This window comes from Aquila chrysaetos, chromosome 18, assembly GCF_900496995.4.
Source record: "Aquila chrysaetos chrysaetos chromosome 18, bAquChr1.4, whole genome shotgun sequence".
Lineage (NCBI taxonomy): Eukaryota > Metazoa > Chordata > Aves > Accipitriformes > Accipitridae > Aquila > Aquila chrysaetos.
The window spans coordinates 17,803,492-17,823,431 of record NC_044021.1 but is presented as its reverse complement, the minus strand read 5'-3'; the positions used below and the strand labels follow the sequence as shown (position 1 = coordinate 17,823,431).

Here is a 19,940-nt window from a genome sequence, read left to right as displayed (position 1 = left end):
TAAAAATTAGCAGAGCTTTGGTCTGTTTGTATTTATAGTCTGATGTCCTTCCTTGCTGGATTGATTCTTTCAGTCCTAAAGTATGTATTATTTATTTAACATGGCAGCACAGTGAGATTGCAATTACTAATTTAACCTGAATATCTGGGTTCAAGAGGATGTTTCTTATAAATCAGCGCAAGTTGCTAGCAAATGTACAAAGCACTTTACATAAAAAGCATATGTATAAAGCTTATTACTTCTTTCAAGTATAAAGGTCTTCAACTTGTTCAGTGGTTGTCTCCTTACTTGCTCTGCCTCAACCATTCTGAAATAGCTAAACCTCCAATTTGAGAGCCGAGAAATAAGGGAGAGATGAAACTTCTCAGTTTTGTGTCCTTCAGTTGTTAAATGCATCATTTCATGTGCATGGGAAGAAATTAATTTGGAAAAAGATCTGATATTTTAGAACTACTGTATCTCCCACTGGCTTCATCTGGATGACTTAGCTCTCAAACTGGGCTTGCAAAACTCTGGCAGTGCATAAAGACTTTCTGTAAAACCCAAAGCTTTGTGGGGGAAGTCCTGGAACAAGCTAACAAATCATGCCATATATATGTTACATAAAACAGCTCTGAAGCCCTGAAAGGATCAAGATCCAGAGATTCCATAAAGTCCCTTGAGACATTTACTTTTGCTATTGGTTGTACATGCAAAACAGTCGGAGACTCTGGAGATGAGAAGTAGAATGAAAGCCTGAGGAAATAGCATCCATTTCTGAAAATGTTACAATAAGTGACTTTGCCAAGGTCATGCAGGAAATGGGAGTCGGACTGTATAAATCCAAAGTTTTTAGTCATGCTAGCCCTCCGAAAGCAGCCCTTTCCTTTCTTTCAGCTGGAGCTGCCACAAACCACATTCATATTCTAGATGTTGTCCAAAAGAAAGGAGAAATGAATTTTCAAATTTTCTTTCTGTTGCATTGTCTGCTTATTACGCACAGTGTTGTTGCACATAATGCCAGGATGTAAAATGATTCAGGGACTAATGTCTTCAGTCATAATGTGGGAAAACAGAGAAGCAGTTGGAGAGTAATTTCTCACACCGTTCTGCCATGGCAGTTCTTTCTGCTATGATTTAAGAAACTACAGGCAGTGGAAAAGGTTCCCTTTGAAAGTGTTTTAAATGTCAAATATAAGATTCATTTCTATACTGCTTTAATCCAAATGCCAGAGTTCTGAGCTAAGCTATCAATCTGACCAGGACTTCATGAGCTTTGCCTATCCATACAGCTATCTCTTGAACTGGAAGTCCTGATAACACCAATGTATAATATCAGTGTATTTTTTAGGAAAAGATGACCTTAATTTCTTTGTGATCATGTCCTGTGGCATCCTTAGGCTTGTTTACTAGGGCTGTTTGTGAGAGGGCCTTGGGTGCGTAGTAGCTGCACTGTGCCTTGGCGTTATACAGCAGAGTAGTAGGCTGGGAAGCCAAGGCTATGGGAGGGAAGAAACCCTGGAATTATTCAGGCAGTGGGAGAAAATCGGTAGGGTCAAGGATACTTCCTGGAGAGATGCTAAGTCTAGAACTGATCATTGCTGTCATCAGAGATGGCCTCTGCCACAGGGACCCTGGAGCTGACTCTGCTGCCTTATCATCTGCTGATGCTCTGCTTGGAAAGAGCAAGTCTCTGAGAAAACAGGTGAGCTCTGCCTGTGAGGATGGGTCTGTTATTGAACAGTCTGTTCAGTCATTGCAAAGGAATATGTACCCTCCCTGTGCTGAAAAATATATGCCCTCCTCCAGCTCGAAGTATGACTATTCCCAGCTTTTAGCCAAGTGGTCCTAGTTTCCCTTTTGATACTAGATCTTTTCCTTCAGGAGAAATTTACAGTCTCTCCCATTTTTTGTCATATTTTTCAGTCCTTTAATTTCGTGATTCTTAAAATTTTCAAATTATCTGCCCCATCCTTTACTACTATATCCTGTAGTATAGTTTCAGTACTTTCATCAAAGTATAATTTCCTCATTACCAGATGTAGAGGTAATATCACCTATTTGCTTCTCCATGATGTTGTCCTGTCTGTGCCATCGAGTTAGTGCAGTTAGCCACTGCAGTACAATAAGATCCCGCTCCCCAAAGTGTCCAGCGTCCTTTCTTCGGAGCCACTGTTTCCCATCTCACATAAGGGCTACCTTCTTTGGTAGGAATTTCCTGAAAGCTGTTCCTGTGAATTTTTGGACCTACTCAGAATTATTTTTTGCAAGACATGATCTTGTACTTCTTAGATTTCAATGGAGTGGAAACTTCGACAAGAGGACAATACCTTTGTGATCTGTGAGTAGTCCTGGAGCAAACAGCTCAACAGCATGAAGTGACTCGACCACAGAAATTGCCATCTGACGTTTACTTCTAGTAAAAGTTAAAGGCTGTCCAACAGGAGGGGCCATGTTTTCTAATGTAAAATAGAAAGATCACAAATCATTGGCAAGGCTGTCCAGACAAGCAGGGATCATTTACCTGAAATCTTTTTTTTTTTTTTTTTTTTTGAAACCAACAATCTACCTGACCTTATGATTTACCTAAATCATCAGTAGATTATGGTTAGTCAGCCAGTCTCCTTCCAGGAAAGGTTGCTCGCTCATGTTCTGTTGCAGTAAGGCAATTACATTTTGTGGGAACCAAATTTTGAATCATCAGAGTGGCAACAGTAAGGAAACATCTCAACCACATCTCACTGTACCAGTTTGTCTCAATGCCCTTACAGTGTCTTCTGTTCCTTGGTACCCATCTTCTAGCATGAATGTCCAGGTATGATTGTTTCCAGAAATACTGCCAGATAGCGGTTATTTCCTAAGGCTAATGTTTGTTAGAGCAGACCGTGTAAAGCAAGCATAGAAACTTGTTTCAGAAGTGACCTTGATAGTGCTCACCTGCTGTCATTTACTATGTTCTGTCTCCCAACTATTTTGCCCATCAACCCAATACCTCTTGTAGTTGGGATGGGTATTATTTCCACACAGGCCAATTTGTTGCAGGTAAGCCAAGCTGTTTAGGTACTGGTTAATCAAAACTGAGGTTAGTCACTTAGACTGAAATTACATTGACCACATATGGGGCTTGCATTAGTTAAAATATTTTAAAACCCAAACTAGTGAAGTTGAAGTAGCTACAGTTTAAAATAGGGTCTACAGAGACTTGCGTCTAAATACTGAGCAGAATCTCTTTTTTGCAGAAGGCAGTGGAACAAGACCAAAAAACACTCTAGGCAGGAGCAGATGTGCTTTGTATTAACCTGTGGAGGTAAAGTGAAAGAACCTTTGTTTTTCTTGAACAGGACTATGCACGTACAACTGTCTATAAAAAGCAGTCATACTCTTGGACAACTAATACCATAGGTATTTGCTATTTTTCTCTAGTGAAATCAAATAAAAAAATAATTAAAGGTTCCCATCACCTTCAAGCTTTTTTTAATAAGCAACAAAATGCCTGTGCAAAAGTTCTACCTAGGCATGGTTAAAACAGGAAGGGAGGGATCGGATTATTGCACAAGCTGTTTGAAGTTTTCTTCTGACCACAGTTAAATTCAAAGAGCCAGTCACTGACTATTATGCAGCATCTTTTCTTCATGGGAAATGTGTCATCCTTGAAAATTAGGATGTGAAATACTGATCCTGTAAAATAACCCTGAACACTTCAGATGACTCCAGGAAGGTCAAATATTCATCCTGAGCAGCTAGATTCATATTATAATGTCTCCAGTGCACAATTCAAGATGAGGCATTTGTTGAAGTTCTTAATTTTTGCTGATTTAGGTTTAGCACTTGCTTTTGGAAGGGAGTGTAATCCAGAGACTGATTTTTATGTGGGTTTTGGAGTAGGAACAGGAGATCTGGGAGTTGTTTTCTTTTTGTTGTCCTTGTTATGTTTGAATCAATGTTGATAAAAGTGAACAGACAGCTTACAGAGATCTGCATTCATAATATCTTGCTGCTAATCATGATCTCTTATAGGTATGTTTAACCTGGTATGAAACAAAAACACCAGCAATGCAAAGATTGTCACTGTCAAGCAAGTACGATAGTACATTTATGCTGCACTAAGATTTTTCTACTATCCTAGCTATCTAGTTTGAAAAGTTTTTTTCTCTCCCCCCCCCCCATTTCTGTTTTTTTCAATTCTTTAAGCAGGGAGTTCTGTAAAAGTAAATACTTCGTGTACTTCTTCACTGCTGGCAGATGTGCCCTGTATGACTCAACATTCAATTCTTGTGGTCAACAGCAATTAAGACTTGAAGCATGCGAACTCTGGCAAGATGCACAAGTTTAATTTTTTTTGTTGGTTTGTCTTAATGTGTAGTTTAAATGCAATGTGATATTTGGAGAGCCAGCACATCCTCTGGGAAATCCACTCAAATAGTGAGCACAGCCATACATAAAACAAGATTTTTGGAAAAAAGATGATCCTATTCATGCCTTTGGGAGGGAAAAGAAACAATCAGAAATATTTTATTTTTTAACAGAGAAATTCTCCTATCAGTCAAAAGCTAAACAAAATGTAATGGGGGGGTTAAAAGGCCCTACCTTGTTGATTTTGCTCACATAAATTGTTCAACTCACGTTGGGTTGGGTGAATATACTATGTCTAAGTGGGCTCATTGCAGGGGCGGGGGGGGGGGTTGTTAGATGGTCATATTTGAAAGCAGTGTAATCTTTGGCAGTGGCAGGAGGAATCCAAATTTCCTTTCTGACAGACAGGCTAATCAGTAGCAATTAAGAGGCAAAGTAACAGACTAATAAAGTACACTTGTCACCAGTTGTCATCTTAGTGATCAATTCACACCTCCACGACAATAACATCGACCCTTCAAGTGCTCTAATGACCCTGAATCCCTAAAGTGACAGGAGGATTAGGGTAAAGATAATGTGCTGGAAAGGTGCTAATGAAGTGGTGGGATTACAAGATGAGCTTCATCCTTGATAGACAGCAAAAGGGAGTGTTCCGTCCCACACCAGCAATGAGGTTCACATGGGTAAAGTCTCATTGACTTCCACATCCAGTCAGGATCAGGACCTTAATTTAATTAATTAGGGCTTTTCCTTTCTTAGTTAAATCTGAAGCATACAACTATGGCAACTTCGTGTTTCCTGAAAGTAGCAGATATTTTTTAGGTAATTAATTTTACTCTCCTATGTTGTTTTTTATCTTCTCTCTGCAAGTTGTATTTTGCAGACATTGATTGCTTGTATCATTTTAACTTTGTGCAATTAGTTTTAGAGAGATTTAATTTTTTGAGTAGAATGTACATAACTGCTTTCCCATGCACTGATTGTTTTAAGAAATGAGAAATTGAGTATGTAATTAGAATATAATGTCATACATTCAGTAACAAAATGGTGTAATCTTGCTCAGCATTACGAGTGTGCATATATATATACTTATAGATAGATACTGTGTGGCAGTAGCATTTTGAGGTGCTAATACAGAAATGGTATTCTTGTAGATATTGTTGATCATGCATATTTAAAAATGTTCGATGTGTTTACCATATAATCAAAACAATCTTGTTCATTAAGTGCCTTCTATCTCTTGTTAAATTACACTTGAACTATATCTGTAACCCATTTCAAAAGAATATGTCAGTATTGAAGAGGGGGGAAAGGGTACAATGGGCCACTTCTGGTATTTTAAGCCCCGGTCTTCATTAGATGTTACTCTGCTGCTTCATTGTAGCTAATTAACTTGTATATTGAAAACCCTCTAGAATGATTTGATACAGGGAGATGTGGGAATACATCGTGCTGGGATTAGCACATTTATATTGCAGTAGCTGCGTCCCTGCTGTTTGGGTGCTGGGGGAAGTAACCATTTACAAATTTAGCTGTATTAGGATCATTTTCAAGTGGTATAAATTCTACTGATAGCAATTTCAAGAAAATCTGCTTTACTTCAGTGGGAGATGTACAGATAGATAATCTGCTGCTGCATACAAGAGTGCGAGTCTGCCCTGAAAGATTAGTCTTGAGAAGCTTTATTTGTTTTTGTTATTCTGTGATCTTGAGAAGTAAAAAAAAAAAAAGTAGAGGCTTCGAAATACTGGGATTAAAAATTTGGATATTGAAATAAGATATTGTAACTTCTTTGACCATCAGAATGAAATTTTAAATACATCTGTGTTGTGCCCTCTTCGCCCCTCAAGATTTTGAATTTCCTGGTTTCTAGCTTTACAGTTAAGTACTCAAATAGCTAGGTGAGTGTGCTGTACAAATTTTTCCTTTTGCATAGTTTATACAATACAGTACTATTTATAAGTCTGTAAAATATAGCACATGTGCTAATTAATTAACTCTTCATAGAAAGCTTAGCTTTCTGTGGAAAATTGGCTCTCAAGACTGAGGCTCAAAACTTTTTTTATTTCTCAATTTTAGGAGTAAAAATGAAAGTTGATTGTAATACAGAGCACAGGTGTGAACTTCCAAACTCTGAATTCAAGCCAAAGAACACCATTGAGGCATTTCTAAGAGAGAAGTTGCGAGTGACGTATTTCAGCACCAGTAGTACATCCGTGGAGTAACATGAACTTGAACCAGGAATGAATGACACTTTCTAGCTTGTCATTAAACACATCTTTTTAATTACCTGAATTACACTATAATGCATTTAGGGTTATTCTTCAAAATAAAAAAGGTATTTCTGTTCCAGACACTAACCTTAGCTTGTAATAATAATTTTGAGGCAGTTGCTGTGATGTGTCGTTTCTTTACACTGCGGGAGAGAAATGGAGCCACAAGACCTGTTTTTTACAAGCTACAAAAGAGATTTTGGAGAGGATTGGCTTTCTGTCACTGCCAGCCAGGGGTGGAAGAGAGCTGATGGTCTAGTCTAGCAGATGAAGGCAATACCTCTGTTCCAGTTCTGATCCACAGATCGGCACACCCTATGAGAGGTAGATCCTGAACTGCAGGTGTTTATTGTGGGCTTTTTGCCTTTGGTTTGTACAAAGATGTCATCGGATCCTATCACTTCTGTAAGGCTGTTGAGTGCAATACATCCCAAATGTGAGAGGGGCAGCAAGTAAAGGTGAATATGCAATAGCAATCTTTATTGTAGGAACGTGGTCTGAATTTAATATTCAGTATCCATACGTGTGAACCCTGTAATTTTCTGCTACAGACCAGGTTTTGATCTTTCTTTATGGTTGCAGTACGTTGGGGTAGAGGCACTTTTATTTCACTTTGATACAGCATGGCAAGCCATTTTTGAAACAATACATGCAGTCAGTCTTTTATTTATCATTTCCTTTTGTGCTCAACAGATTGCCCATTCAAAATGGAAGAGCACGAACACTGTTGCCTCCTTGGTCACCTTACTGTGCGGTTGTAATGTAGCAAATGGCTAATGTATGCATACATGCGGGGACTGTTTTAACTCACATTTCACACCGCCATAATCGATTCATTGGTTTCAAAGAAGAAAACAAAAACAACCGCCCTTGTCCAGCTGCAGCAGGCAAGAGCTAGGACATATGCTGGTGTGAAAGACGGGGTAGGGCAGGAGACCCCTACCCGAAACGGTGGAACAAAGGGAGCGCAATCGCCTTGGCAAGGCATGGGGATGACTTAAATACCCTATTGTATGAAATATGAATGGGTCGGCATTGTGAACTGCGGTGTGGGGGGCTCCTCCGCGTCGCCGATTAGCCACACGATTACCCAGATTACACGGGGAAATGGCTAAGGTAAATAAGGCCAGCCTTCTGCCACCTCCTCGCCGGGGCCGGGAGCGGGCTGCCCCGACCCCTTCCCTGCTACCGGGAGCTGAAAGGGAGGGGAAGGGGAGCAAAGCCGTAAGCCCTGTGGTTAACAAAAATAAGGATTTTGAGGGCAACAGCGTGAAAACGTCTTTCTGGTCAAGTGATGTATGGGTATTGTTCCCTGTTACCACACAACGTGGAAGTAAATGCTTGGCCAAGAAAAGATCTGGTATCCTCTCCTTTTTCTCTCTGTCCTCCCAGGTTAAGGGACACCCATCGGGTGATGATCATGGGGAGTGTGGTAGCTGCAGTCTGTGTCCTGCAATCTTCTCTTCCTTCCGTAATCTTGTGTACAGATGAGTTCTCCCCGTCCTCCCCACCATGCAGCTCTTACGGCCGTGGGGTAACACTCTGAAAAGGGTGTTTATCTGGCCCAGGGCAGCTCAGCAGAGTAAGGGGAGATTATTTCCCTATGCTGGAATTTTAAGGCGCATATATTCAGCTGTGATCCAAAATAAACTCATGGCTATATTATGGAAGGTCAGGCTGGAGAGATTGCACTGTCAGCCACCTCAGAGTTTTCAGTCTTAAACACGTCTCTGTTTGCTGTGCTTAGAAAATCAGCGGTAAACTGAACCATAGTGCTGACACTGCCAAAGTCTCAGCTTCTATGGGATGGTCTCAAAAGAAGCTGCATCAGAAGTGATCAGCAATGCACGTGTACATGTTCACAGCATAAAATACAAAATGCGAAATACATACATATATGTTATACATAAGGACTTAAGCTGTCTCAAAAGCGAAGACGTTTTTGTCTCAAAGAAGCTGTATCTTATTCTAGCCTTTTCAGTTGAAAAGGCTTCTAACATTTGTACGTGTTGTAGCATCTTTTACAACCGCAACCTCCAGCTCTTTTATCCTGCGGAGAGTTAAATTGGAGGTACTGCGCGGTGTCCCACCTCATTGCAAAGGTACTGTCAGTACCTAAACTGGGATGCAGCATCCTTGCCGGGAGGAGCCCTTACGCCGGGAGCTCTTTGACGCAAGTGATGTGCCCAGCTGCAAGGCACTGAAACGCAGCTGGGCTCCCAAAGGAGACTGCAACTCCCTGGGTGTTTTTAGGGAGATTTTGGTGCCTGAAGTTGCAGTTGCTCAGAAAGTATTTAAGTGGGTTAAACTGAGACCCGATTCTCCCTGGAAGAGAAAAGAATCAGTTTGAGACAATAACTGGGAACATGGTTTTGAAACGAGGGGAAAGGGGCAGTCTGACTTTTGTGAATTTCTTTCTTTTTAGTTTCAGGTGACCTACTAACAATATTCAGCACAAGTTTATGAATAGTTTGGCTTGGCCCAAATTTGCATTCTTCCCTAAATAAAATATTCAGCTGAAACTTTTTGCCCAAGACTAACTTGGTCTACTATGTTGGGATTATCAGTTAATGGCAAAACAGGTTAAGAAACAGGCTAGGGAATGAGAATGGTAAACTCATTAGTATTCCATGGATTTTTATTCATAAATATTCAAATCGTGCTCTAGTTACAAAAATATTCACAAATCTTAAGAGATCACAGAGAAAAGGTGTAGCTTTTACTTTTGGTTTGATAAACAGTTGGAAGTAAAAAATGTACTCCGTATCCAGTCTCACTGCTACAGAGAGCAAACAATTGAAGTGGTTTAAAAAAAACCCAAACCCAAAATGAAAAGACACTCAGGAGAACTTTTTAAAAAAATGAAGCGAAGACCCGTTGCTTATAGCAGTTCATATTTTAAGTCTTTATAGTTCTAAATGGTGGAGAACCCCCGCCAAAATATAATCTCACAAAATTTATTTCCTAATCACCAGATGGAGTGCTTATTGTAGTTTGCCTAAGGTTTCTGGTGGAAGTGAGCTCCTTGCCCTTTCTTTGCTGTGAGTACTGATATCGGTGTCCTAACGAATTTGGCTAATTGCATTATTTTATATAATCTAAACATCTCAGATTTTTCACTTCATGCCCTAATCTGCTGAGCATTGCCACTTTGTCTAGTTACATGGTAATTGTATTTCACCCAGGGTTGGATGCCTGCCCATGCTGAAGGAGTCTCTGCGTTTGTATCTGTGTATGTGTTTTGTACAGAAGGTGCAACCTCTCGGATAAGCTTGTGCTTTTCTAATACCGTATTTTATTACATTTTTGATTTGCAAAGGCATCTTGAATGTACTGAACTTTATTGATGGTTTCTGGTGAAGTCAAATGGAAAGTCCCTGGTTTACAGTCATCCTTTGTTTGAATACAGTTTTTTCTTTCTGCATAGCTGTCTCCATTTGCAATCTAAGGATGGCTAGAGCTTTGTGTATGGACACTTCGTATTACTTTTATCAAACTAAATCAGAGTAGTTCAGTGGAATAGAACGGTTTGTACAAGCTGTATATTGTCTAAAAATGGTGCGTCTGTTATTGCATCCTCAATTTTCCGTTTGTTTTTATATAGTGAAATTTTGTATGCACTTCTTGTTTAACATATAATTCCACTGGTTATCTGAACAGCTGCAATGCTACTGGAAGTAAAAGCTCAGTTCAGATCTTTCTGTTGTTTTAAAAACCGATTCTCTACAGTATTGTTTCGAGTGTTTGCCATGCTTGCGTGCTGAGGAAGTGCCCAGTGAGCCCCCCGTGCATATGTAGTATGCCAAATAAAAGGAGAGAAGCTTCCTAGGCAGGTTTCTTTCCACTGACCTGTTTGTTGTTTAGCAGATGCAGAGGAGGAGTATATCGATTGAGCCGCGAGAGGGAAGGGTGAATTGATCTGATAGTGAAGTGATGCATTTTTTGCTGAGAGGGGGATTTTTCTGATGGGGAAGGAGAAAATTGACTTATTGGTTAATTGAAGGAGAGAATTGACTGGGAGAGGCAGTGAGAATTTGATGAATGTTAACTGCAGGAAAGAAGGGGTTTTCAAATATATGCACAAATATTTATTTCTTTCCTCTTTGTCTGCCTCTTACTTAATGTGTAATGGAGATGGGTGGCTTCACTTTGACTCTTTTTGGCACTTTGCTCATTCCTTGGGCTTCTGCAAGATGGGTAGGCCTGGCTTTGTGTGAAATTTTTTCTCTTTTTAAATATGACTGGCAATGTTCCCGCATTAGTGTCTGCAAAAGTTTGTCGCTGCTTTTTTTTTCCTAAAGCTGTGCCTTGCACTTCAGTTTGAGCCTGCCAGTAAATGTTCTTTGTCACTAGCTGTGATTGCCTAATCCAAGCCTGGATTTTAATGCATGTTAGGCACCTAACTGCCACTGAAAGCAATAGAAATGAATACTTTTTCCCTTTAAATAATCTTCCAGATTTCACTAGGCAACTCTCCCTATTGGTAGGACCAGAACTGCTTCCATAAGTACAGTCACTGCTCCTTAACCCTTTGGAGAAGGGATCGTAATTTGTTCTGTTAGCCTGATGCAACTGTGGTCTCATCTGTGGCGGGGGCTTCTAAGTGCTACAGTAATAAAAAAAATAATTAAAATAGTAAAAGTGACACCAACAACAGTAATACTAGTAGTAATAAATAGTTACATATTGGTGCCATATAAATATTAATTACTCCAATGCTTAATTTAATTTCTAATTAATTTAGAATTAGTTTCCTAATTTCTGTCTGGATGAGGTTGCCATAATCTTCATGCAGTGCCTTTAGGAGACCAGAAGTGTTTTCATTCCCATTTTGCAGAAATGGCATAGAAGGCCTCCAAACACTGTCTTCTGAGGACTCTAACTCTTACAGCGACCTCAAGAAGTTTCTGTCCTCTCCTTGGGAAAACTGTGTTTTTAATGGGGTTAGGGAAGGAGCCTATTCAGGGAATTTTCCATGTTGTGGGATGGCAAACGACAGAATCCCCAGGGATCAGCATGGTTATTGGAGCTCAGTGTTGTAATGTTACAATAATTTCCCTCTTGCAATGACATTACCCTGGGGACTGTGGGGAAACTGAATGCTACGGACTGCTTTGACTTGCGAAGGAGCTGTGTCTGTCCCTTCCTCCCCTTGTAACCTTCCAGTCTGCTCAGACATGCCACGGCCTTATTTTTGTGGCCATTAGGTAAGATTCAGCTGCATTTACAGCAGGGATATTGTAGGAGTGAGTTCTGCGAAGAAATAATATTAGAATTTTTAAACTCCCAAGGGGAGGAGGAAGGAGCTTTAATTAGCAAATAATAGGCTTAGCCCATAAACTGCCCATAAAAAAAAAAAAAAAAAAAGAAAGAAAGAAGAGAAAATTGCCATGCATCGGGAAGGAAATGGATAAAGAAAAAGTCTTCAAATACTTTACACATAAGAAAGAATTCTTGGGTGTGGATGGGGGGGTTGCGTTATTTTGAAATGCATGTAGTATTTAAAAAATATAGGAACAGCTTTGCTCGAAGTCACTCGTCCCAGGCAGTCACACTTACACCTGTATGTTCCTGAAGCAACACCAGGGGTAGGTGAGTTGGGGAAAGGTATTTAGGGAAGTTTGTGCAGCTGGAAAAGATCTTTAAATTTGAATTCTTAATGGGAAGCTTATGAACACACCAGAGCTGAACAAATATTTCAGTGTGAATAATTTATATGACAATACTACTAATAATAGCAGGCTGCTGCAATTCTACGATATGACTGGCACAGTTTGGCTGTCAGAGGAGGAGAGGTGTCACCCTCATATGACAGCCCTTGCTCGGTCTTGCACTGCCTGGGATTTCACCTTGGGCTGAGCCAATCCATCATCCTGCTAAAGAAAAAAATAACAGCTGGGTTTCTCCATAAAACAAAAGAGTGTGATTGAAGGATGTTTTTCTCCATTTTCCTCCCTAATAAGTTACAAGTTTTCCCTTGTAGAAAGTGGAACCTTAGAAAGTTTCTTCCAAAAGCAAAAGCTTGCTCGCAGATTGACTGTTAAATGTGCACTGTGCGTTTGTCAGGGATGCTCTAAGTGGTACTGAAGCTGACAGAATACAAGCAGGAGCTGACAGCTTCACTCCGGTTACAGCTGATTAAAGGCTGCAGGGGCCTGGGGGCCCCATCTCAAAAAGAGGACCACTGCAAATTCACCAGAGCACTTCCAGTCTGCACATTTTACGTCGGCTGGCACGGAACGCTCTAGCTATCGCGCTCGGTAATCAACTTCTGCCTCCAATTTTGGAGTGTTTGATAACAGATACAGACAAGAAGTTAAAATGAGAATTACCTAACATTATGTACGTACATTACATTATGTATGACAAACAGCGGTGTAAAATATAAGCCTTGCATATGTTAAACCTCAGTATACGTTTTAGAGCCATTTGTGGCTCTAAAGCATGATTCGAAGCTTGAGGTTGGGTCCTCTCCCAGGCTTCTCCCCATTTCCATACCAAGTGCGTACATTGAGCCCTTGTTCACGCTGGCTGTTCAGTTTGGGAGCTCTTCCTCAGACCCTGTAGCCAAGGTGTTCAAGCATAGCTAGGGATCCAGCGTGACCTAACCAGAACCATTAAAAAAACCAAAACCTCAGTATCAAAGAGTGCTTGGCACTGTCTGGAAACAAGACAGAGAGCACACCTCCTGCTTTTCTGAATGTTCTCATTTATAAATTCCAACTGCTGGCAAGTGTGCGGTGCTTGTGTATGCTGTATATACCTTGTGCCTTAGCCTACACTGAGTGAACATCTAATTGGGGAAATCTTTTCCTCTCTGTTCTGTCCCAAGTCAATTTTACACGGCAGGTATTTTTTCATTCCTTCACTAGTGAGAAGAGAACATTCCAAACAAATGTCCCCTCCCAAATGTGGATAATAAAATATCACTTTTTTTTTTTTTAAGTTTTACTAAAATAATTAGAGGATTTTCTTTGCATTGTTTCTACCAGGAGCTTTCTATTAAGCAAAACAACCATATTCCCCCCTTCTGCCCTAAATTTCAGTCTTACTTTATTAGCACCAGAGGCCAGATTCTCAAAACTGCTGATTAAAAAAATCCATGCAATCTTTAGCACACTTTGGCAAGGTACTTTTTTAAAACACTTGAAAATAAATCACAACTTGTGGCTTAATAATCAGAACTGCAGGCACAAAATATAGTAAGTCAAGTAATAGACATTTGTTAGCATTTTTTTACGTTAATCCATTAATATATTTTTAGAATTGCTAAATATTTAAAGCTCCAGACTGAGAGCTATTCTTAGGGTGATTTCTTCACTTAAGTTGAGCTCAGGTAATGCTTTTGATCTCCATTTTCATTCACCTAACTGGAAATTAGTTTTTCAAAAGCGGATATTTGTTGAGAGGAAGACCCACAAGATGTGCCTCCAAATAAAAGGAATTAAGAAAGTGTATTTGTCCTGATCCCTTACTGATGGGAAGTTTTTTATAATTAATTTAGGCAAACTGTTGAACAGCATACCAATATATCAACAGAACCTTTTCATAGTCTAAGTCCTCTTATGTTGATTTTTAAAAGGCAGCCAGTAAGACCTGGGGGCTTTTAAACTGCAGAACTCAAGGAATTTGCTGGTTTCTTCCTACTGAGCAACAAGAATACTATGTAGGCATATTTCAGTAGGTATGTATGTATGTGGATGTATATATGTGTCTGCATGTATTTTTTTATATACATACACACATACATACACTTATTATTTAAGTCTATATATACATGTATATAAGCTCATGTATATATAAAATATATACCATGAATACAAACATGCATACACATACACACGTTCCCTTTGCTTCCTTTTCTGCCAGTCTTCTTCGAGACTGTCTTTATTTGTTTCAAATCACTTTTTGTCTCAATTAAAGCTCTGCTGGACCAATTAAATTCTGCTTCTGATGGTATTTCAGACTTATTTTAAATTAAAGATAATACATAAAATAATAGCAATAACAGGAGAATATAATTTCTATTACTGGAATAGATTATCTTTTTTTAAAACACAAAATGAGAGATATAAATTAGAATCCACACATTCAAAATCTGCCCGCTCCAGAAGGGACACACTTGTGTTTTGACTAGGATTTGGACTGCCAAAAAAAGAGAGGATGAAGTGAGTGCATGTGAGAGAGACTGGAAAAGAGAGCGCTTAGGAAAGCAAATGTGCTCTGCAGAAGTAGTTCAGTTTGCATAATTTATTTTAAGTATGGATCCTCTCTGGTGTGTGAGCGCTCCCTCCCTCACCCCCCCCCCCCCCGCCTTTTCCTTTTAAAAATAGGAATTTCTGTGCTGCTTGCGTTCCAATATTCCAGTTCAAACAGGGTGCCTGACAGTAGCTCAGCACCCGTGTACTTGACTACTTACTGCTGACGAGCCTTGCTTGCCGGTAATCTAGATTTATGGTAAGTCTACCCTTTCCCTTCATCTACAAGGTCCGGGGACATTCGGGTAGCCAATCTGCCCTTAAATATGTCTCTGAGGAAATGGTGCTAATTAGTATTGGAATTTACAGCCTTCCATTTTATTGACTTGTCCTACTTTCTTCGATAATTAACTAATGAGTAAAGTAATGAGCTATGTTAGTCAGTCATGATGTTCAATTAAACAGCAAATCAATTATTGAAAATAGTTTCGGACAGCTCTTGCGTCGTCACGGGGAGCGTGCGTGCGTGCACACGCGTGTTGCAAACGCGCGCCCTAGATGTGGCAGCGTCCCTCCCCAGAGGGGGCCTGGCCGCGGGGGGGCTGTGTGATCGCAGCCCAGCCCGACCAGCGGGCCCCCTCGCCCACGCTGTCCGCCCTCTGCTCGGCTCCGCTAAACAGCGCCCTGACCCTGCGCCTTGCCGAGCTGAGCTTATTTGCAGGGGTTCCCCAAAGCCTGGGAAAGACAAGTTTGCCGTAAAATAGGGAGCGCTTTTTGTGATGGGGAGGCGGGCAGAAGGATGCTACGAAGCGGGGATGCTACGAAGCAGGAGTGCCCGTTCGGTGCTGTGACCCTTCTGCCTCTTTTCTTGGAACGTGCAGCCTTTCCCACCGGTGAGCAGGGCCACCTGTCCCAGAGCTCGGCATTACGGCAGCGGGGACTAGTGTGTAGGACAAATACTAGTCCTCAAAGCCCTAACTCTCTTCTGGCCGCGGCAACGTGCGGGAGCAGCAGAGAGGGTGGCAGGGAGTTAAGGATTTTTGCCCTGAGGGCTTTGCATACCAGCGTGGGCATCACTAGTCCGTGGGAAGAGGCTTCTAGGACCATCGTGTCAGGAGTCCCCTGCACCATGCCCACACAGTGGGGTGGCACCGGGCCTGGGGGGGCACCGCTCAGACACTCCTGTGTGGCCACCGACGTGTCAGGTCGTGGTTCTCTGGGGCGAAGCAGTGACTCTGGGCCTGGCCCCTGTCCTTACAGCACAGGTGGCTTCATTTGGCGTGGGCCGAGCAAAGATCTTTTTTGTCAGGATGAGAAATAGGCATTCATTATCTCCCTAATGTTGTGAGTGCAATTATTGCCTAGGAAATGTGAAGGGCAGTTCCAGCAAAGAAAGCTGTAGCTGACATCATCACTCAGTAACTTGCCAGCACTTCAGGTTTAATTATTCTTTCATTTGAACTTTTTACCCTTCCTGCTTCCTTCAGGACTTTGGCTTCATCTTGTCTGCTGCGCTAGCTGATAGCACTTCCGCGCCTGCTGCCCGTAACTTTGCGTGCTTTCAAGCTCGCCCTCCTGCTGACACCCAGCTTGTTGCATTTGCTGTTACTTTTAGTTCTGCTTCTGGTGTTAGAGCGCACCGCAGCATTATTCCCATGTACAGCAAGCAAACCTGTCCTGAAAATTCAGCAGTCCAGGAACAACTTTTGCTGTCCTACTCTTTACTCATACAAATAAGAAGTTTTGACTTGCCCTGTCGAAAGACCACTTTGCTGTGGGCAGCAGCAGTTTCTAGAGACAACAGTAATATTGCATTAAGCAGTTTGATGGTTTAAAAGGCAATAAAATGTAAAGGTTATTAGATGGAAAACTTGGGTTGGGCTTAAAATTTTAACCTCACATTGTCAGATATGCTGAACCAGAAATAACACTCCTACAGCCTTGCTGTGCTCTCTTGCGGTTCTGTTTGAGTAGCAAAGTGGCACAAATGGTGCCGTGCCGTGCTCGTAGGCTCTGTAGTCATACAAATGTGCCCTATAATTATTCGTTATTAATAACAGTCATCATATGATGATTTTTTTTTCAAAGGTAGTGAGCATGCAGAAAACTCCCCCCCGCCCCCGCCTTCCAAATTCAGAAGGAAGAGCAGGCCAGCGAGCAAGGTGTCTAAATACAGAGAGAGGAGACTGAATATGTTGGCCTTAACCATCCAATTGAATTGCGATTCATTAGAGAAACAACAAGCCAAAACAAATCAAAGACAGTTCAAAAAAGGCAACATAAAGTTTTCATTTCCAAACAGTTTTAATTCACTGTTTCATTTCCAAACAGTTTTAATTCACTGTTTCATTTCCAAACAGTTCTAATTCACTGTTTGTGCTCTTTACTGAGAATATGCAAGGAACACAAACATTCCCATATGAATTAAATTACAATTTACATATGAATTACATTAGAAATATGAGCTACACTAAAGAGATAATTAGTGCTGTCCTGGGTTATGTGAGCACAAACAAAATTAAATAAGAACAATTTCAAAGCCAAGTTTTGCTTTGCCTTTTCAACTAAGCTGGTTTAATCAGTGATAATGACTGAAATAAATCCACTACATATAAAACAACGCACAACATATCATACTGTGTGAAATGCCATTACTAAGTCCCGTGCCTTGGTAAATCACGCAGTCAAACAGGAGTACAATGTCACTGACGCGATGCTACAGAAAATTTGCCGCTGCTGGGTGCCCAGCGCTGAAGGTGCTGGTCCCTGAGGCTTGCGAGGAAGCAGGACCCACGACAGGCTGGCGAGAGAGTAACGGAGGGGCGGGGGGGGCCCTGAAGGTGTGTGTCGGGGATTTTTTAAACCTTACATATGAATGAGAAAGAGCTGCCACAGGAAAAAACGCCAGTGCTAGCAGAGAGCAATGAGAGGGAGGGGAGCTGGAGAAGCAGCGAGGGGAGGAGGGGGGGAGAGGAGAAAGTGAGAAGGATAAAAATACCAAGCAGAAGCAGACTACCTGTGCATCAGTGCCTCAGTCCCTAAATAGAGCTATGGTTTATGACTACCTTGCCTAATGAGCTAAACTCTGGTGACCATAAAACTGAAATATAATTATGACATTAAAGATGCCTATATTTGAACTTAATTATTAATTAATTTAATGAGAGAATAGGAGGTTGTAAAATTGCTAATTAAACGGCTCTGTAAAACTGCAGACGGCAGAGGATTTACCAAATGATGAATCCCACAACAGTATTTGGGCTATATCAATATTCTATTAATATACAGTATGCCAGAGGTACTGGCTAGTACGCTACTCACAGTTAAGCCGATGTGACAGGCATACAGAGTGAAAGAAAATGAAGGACATAAAATTCCAGATGACAGCAACCTTGAAGACGATCTCTGCCCCCACCTCTGTGGCAGTTTCTGAAATCAGTTAAATAAACTCAGAAATGCAGGATAAAAATCAATCTTACCATCGCAAATGTGAATAAATTGGCTTGAAGCAAACGACCCACCTATGGTCTTGGGCACCGTGGTGTTGTGTCGCTCTCTGCTTGCGTGAGGGAATGGTCAGAGCTAATCTGGACTTAAGTGCAACAGAACGGGAGGGATGCAGCGTGAGTGTGTGTGTGTGTGTGTGTGTGGTGTGTGTGTGCTCGCATGTGAAAGAGAAGCTGAGCGAGAGCAAAAAATAACTGTCCCCGTGTGATTAGTGAAATTAAACTCAAGTGAACCTTCAGGGGCTGAATTCGAACCTACGGGGGACAATTTCAGAGATTCCCACACTGCACTATCAGCATGCGAGGAATTTCACTGTAACGTTTGAATGGCAATGCCATTTGGATGACATTCATTTAAAAATATAGAGGAGGAGTGCAGGAAAATGTTTTCTTTTAGCACTGAGCCTAATTCAAGGAACGTCAAAAGAAAATGCATGGGGGTGTCTCACCCTGCATGTCTCTAAATGTCAGTCATGACTAATTATTGGGATAAAAGCAAAAGGAAAAATTAAAGTACCTCTTCACAGTTTTGTGGGAAACAATGAAATACCACTGGGCACTGTAACAGAAAAACACCAGCAACACCAGATTAAATGTAGGAGGGATGTTTTAATATTTGCACAAATCCTTAGAAGCGTTGCCTTTTATACCTGCCATGTGGCATAGCTTTTCCTTGACGCATTTTGTTTTTTAAATGCCCTATTGACAGCCACAAGAAGAAATTTGACAAGAAAGATCAAAGATACAATATCAGGAAAATAGGGTGGAAGGAGACTCGCCCCCTGCTCTGGGGAAAACAATACATTCATTACAGTACCATCTCCCATTTCTGGAATATGGATGGAGGATCTTGAGGCTAAGGACAGGAGTTGTATTCCCAAGTCCTTTGTGAGTTCTGAATAAATTACATAAACTTTAGTGCCTGAGTTTCTGCTTTCTAAGCTAGTAATAACAGCAGTTTCTTGCCACTTATCATTCATGTTTCAGAAGACTAAATGGAGGCTTGCAAGTAATTTCTGAGAAAGTGATCTCTAGAAGTCACTTTTTATTGACTGGTTTGGGACAAGGCTTTAGAAAGTGTCACTTCTTGCTTTGCTTTGTTTTTTAATGTCCATCTGGGGACATATGAACAAGGTAATTTTAAAGAGCTCTGAGCTTCACATGATGGTCTTGTTTACTTTATCTCAAATACTAACACAGTTCGCAGTCTCTCGGTACTCAGAAACCTCACTGGTAGATTTTGTATGAGAATCTGCAGCTAAAAGAGCTGCTGCTTTAAAAAAATCTTGATCCCAATTTAGAAAACTACTCTGGATGGTTTTTATCTTATAATATGTGCGGTTAATAAATATGAAAGCTTCTATGCATTTATTATCGTTTCATCATGCCCTGCAGTTTTATAGATCCAATTTCTCAAAAAGTGACTGCTTTTACCAGAAATAAAACCAGACAGATTTCTTCTATTGTGTGACCAGCTCTCAAGCCTGCCCCTTGACTGGAGGCTTTTGTGAGATCTGAACTGTTTCACTCGCTCAGGTTTCTATCCCAGCAAGACAGACAATGAATTAGAAGTTGGAACCGGTGGGTTTCTAGTAAAAAGGAGAGGCCAAATGACTCATCATCACCACGTT

The 19,940-nt window shown here is 40.9% G+C and overlaps 1 long non-coding RNA gene across 2 annotated transcripts in view; it reads right to left on the bottom strand.

The window, feature by feature from the left end:
• The window catches only part of LOC115353090, a 35,064-nt gene extending 16,633 nt beyond the window's left edge, over nt 1–18,431 (bottom strand). Inside the window, exons 1-3 of one of the 2 annotated variants that reach the window (XR_003927415.1) lie at nt 18,325–18,431; nt 18,125–18,232; nt 3,201–3,278 (exon numbers count right to left, since the gene is read on the bottom strand). This is a non-coding gene — a long non-coding RNA (uncharacterized LOC115353090). Of the gene's footprint in view, nt 1–3,200; nt 3,279–18,124; nt 18,233–18,324 lie in introns of those variants that run through there. The other variant, XR_003927414.1, reaches the window with a different exon arrangement.
• Between the last annotated feature and the right edge of the window lie 1,509 nt (nt 18,432–19,940).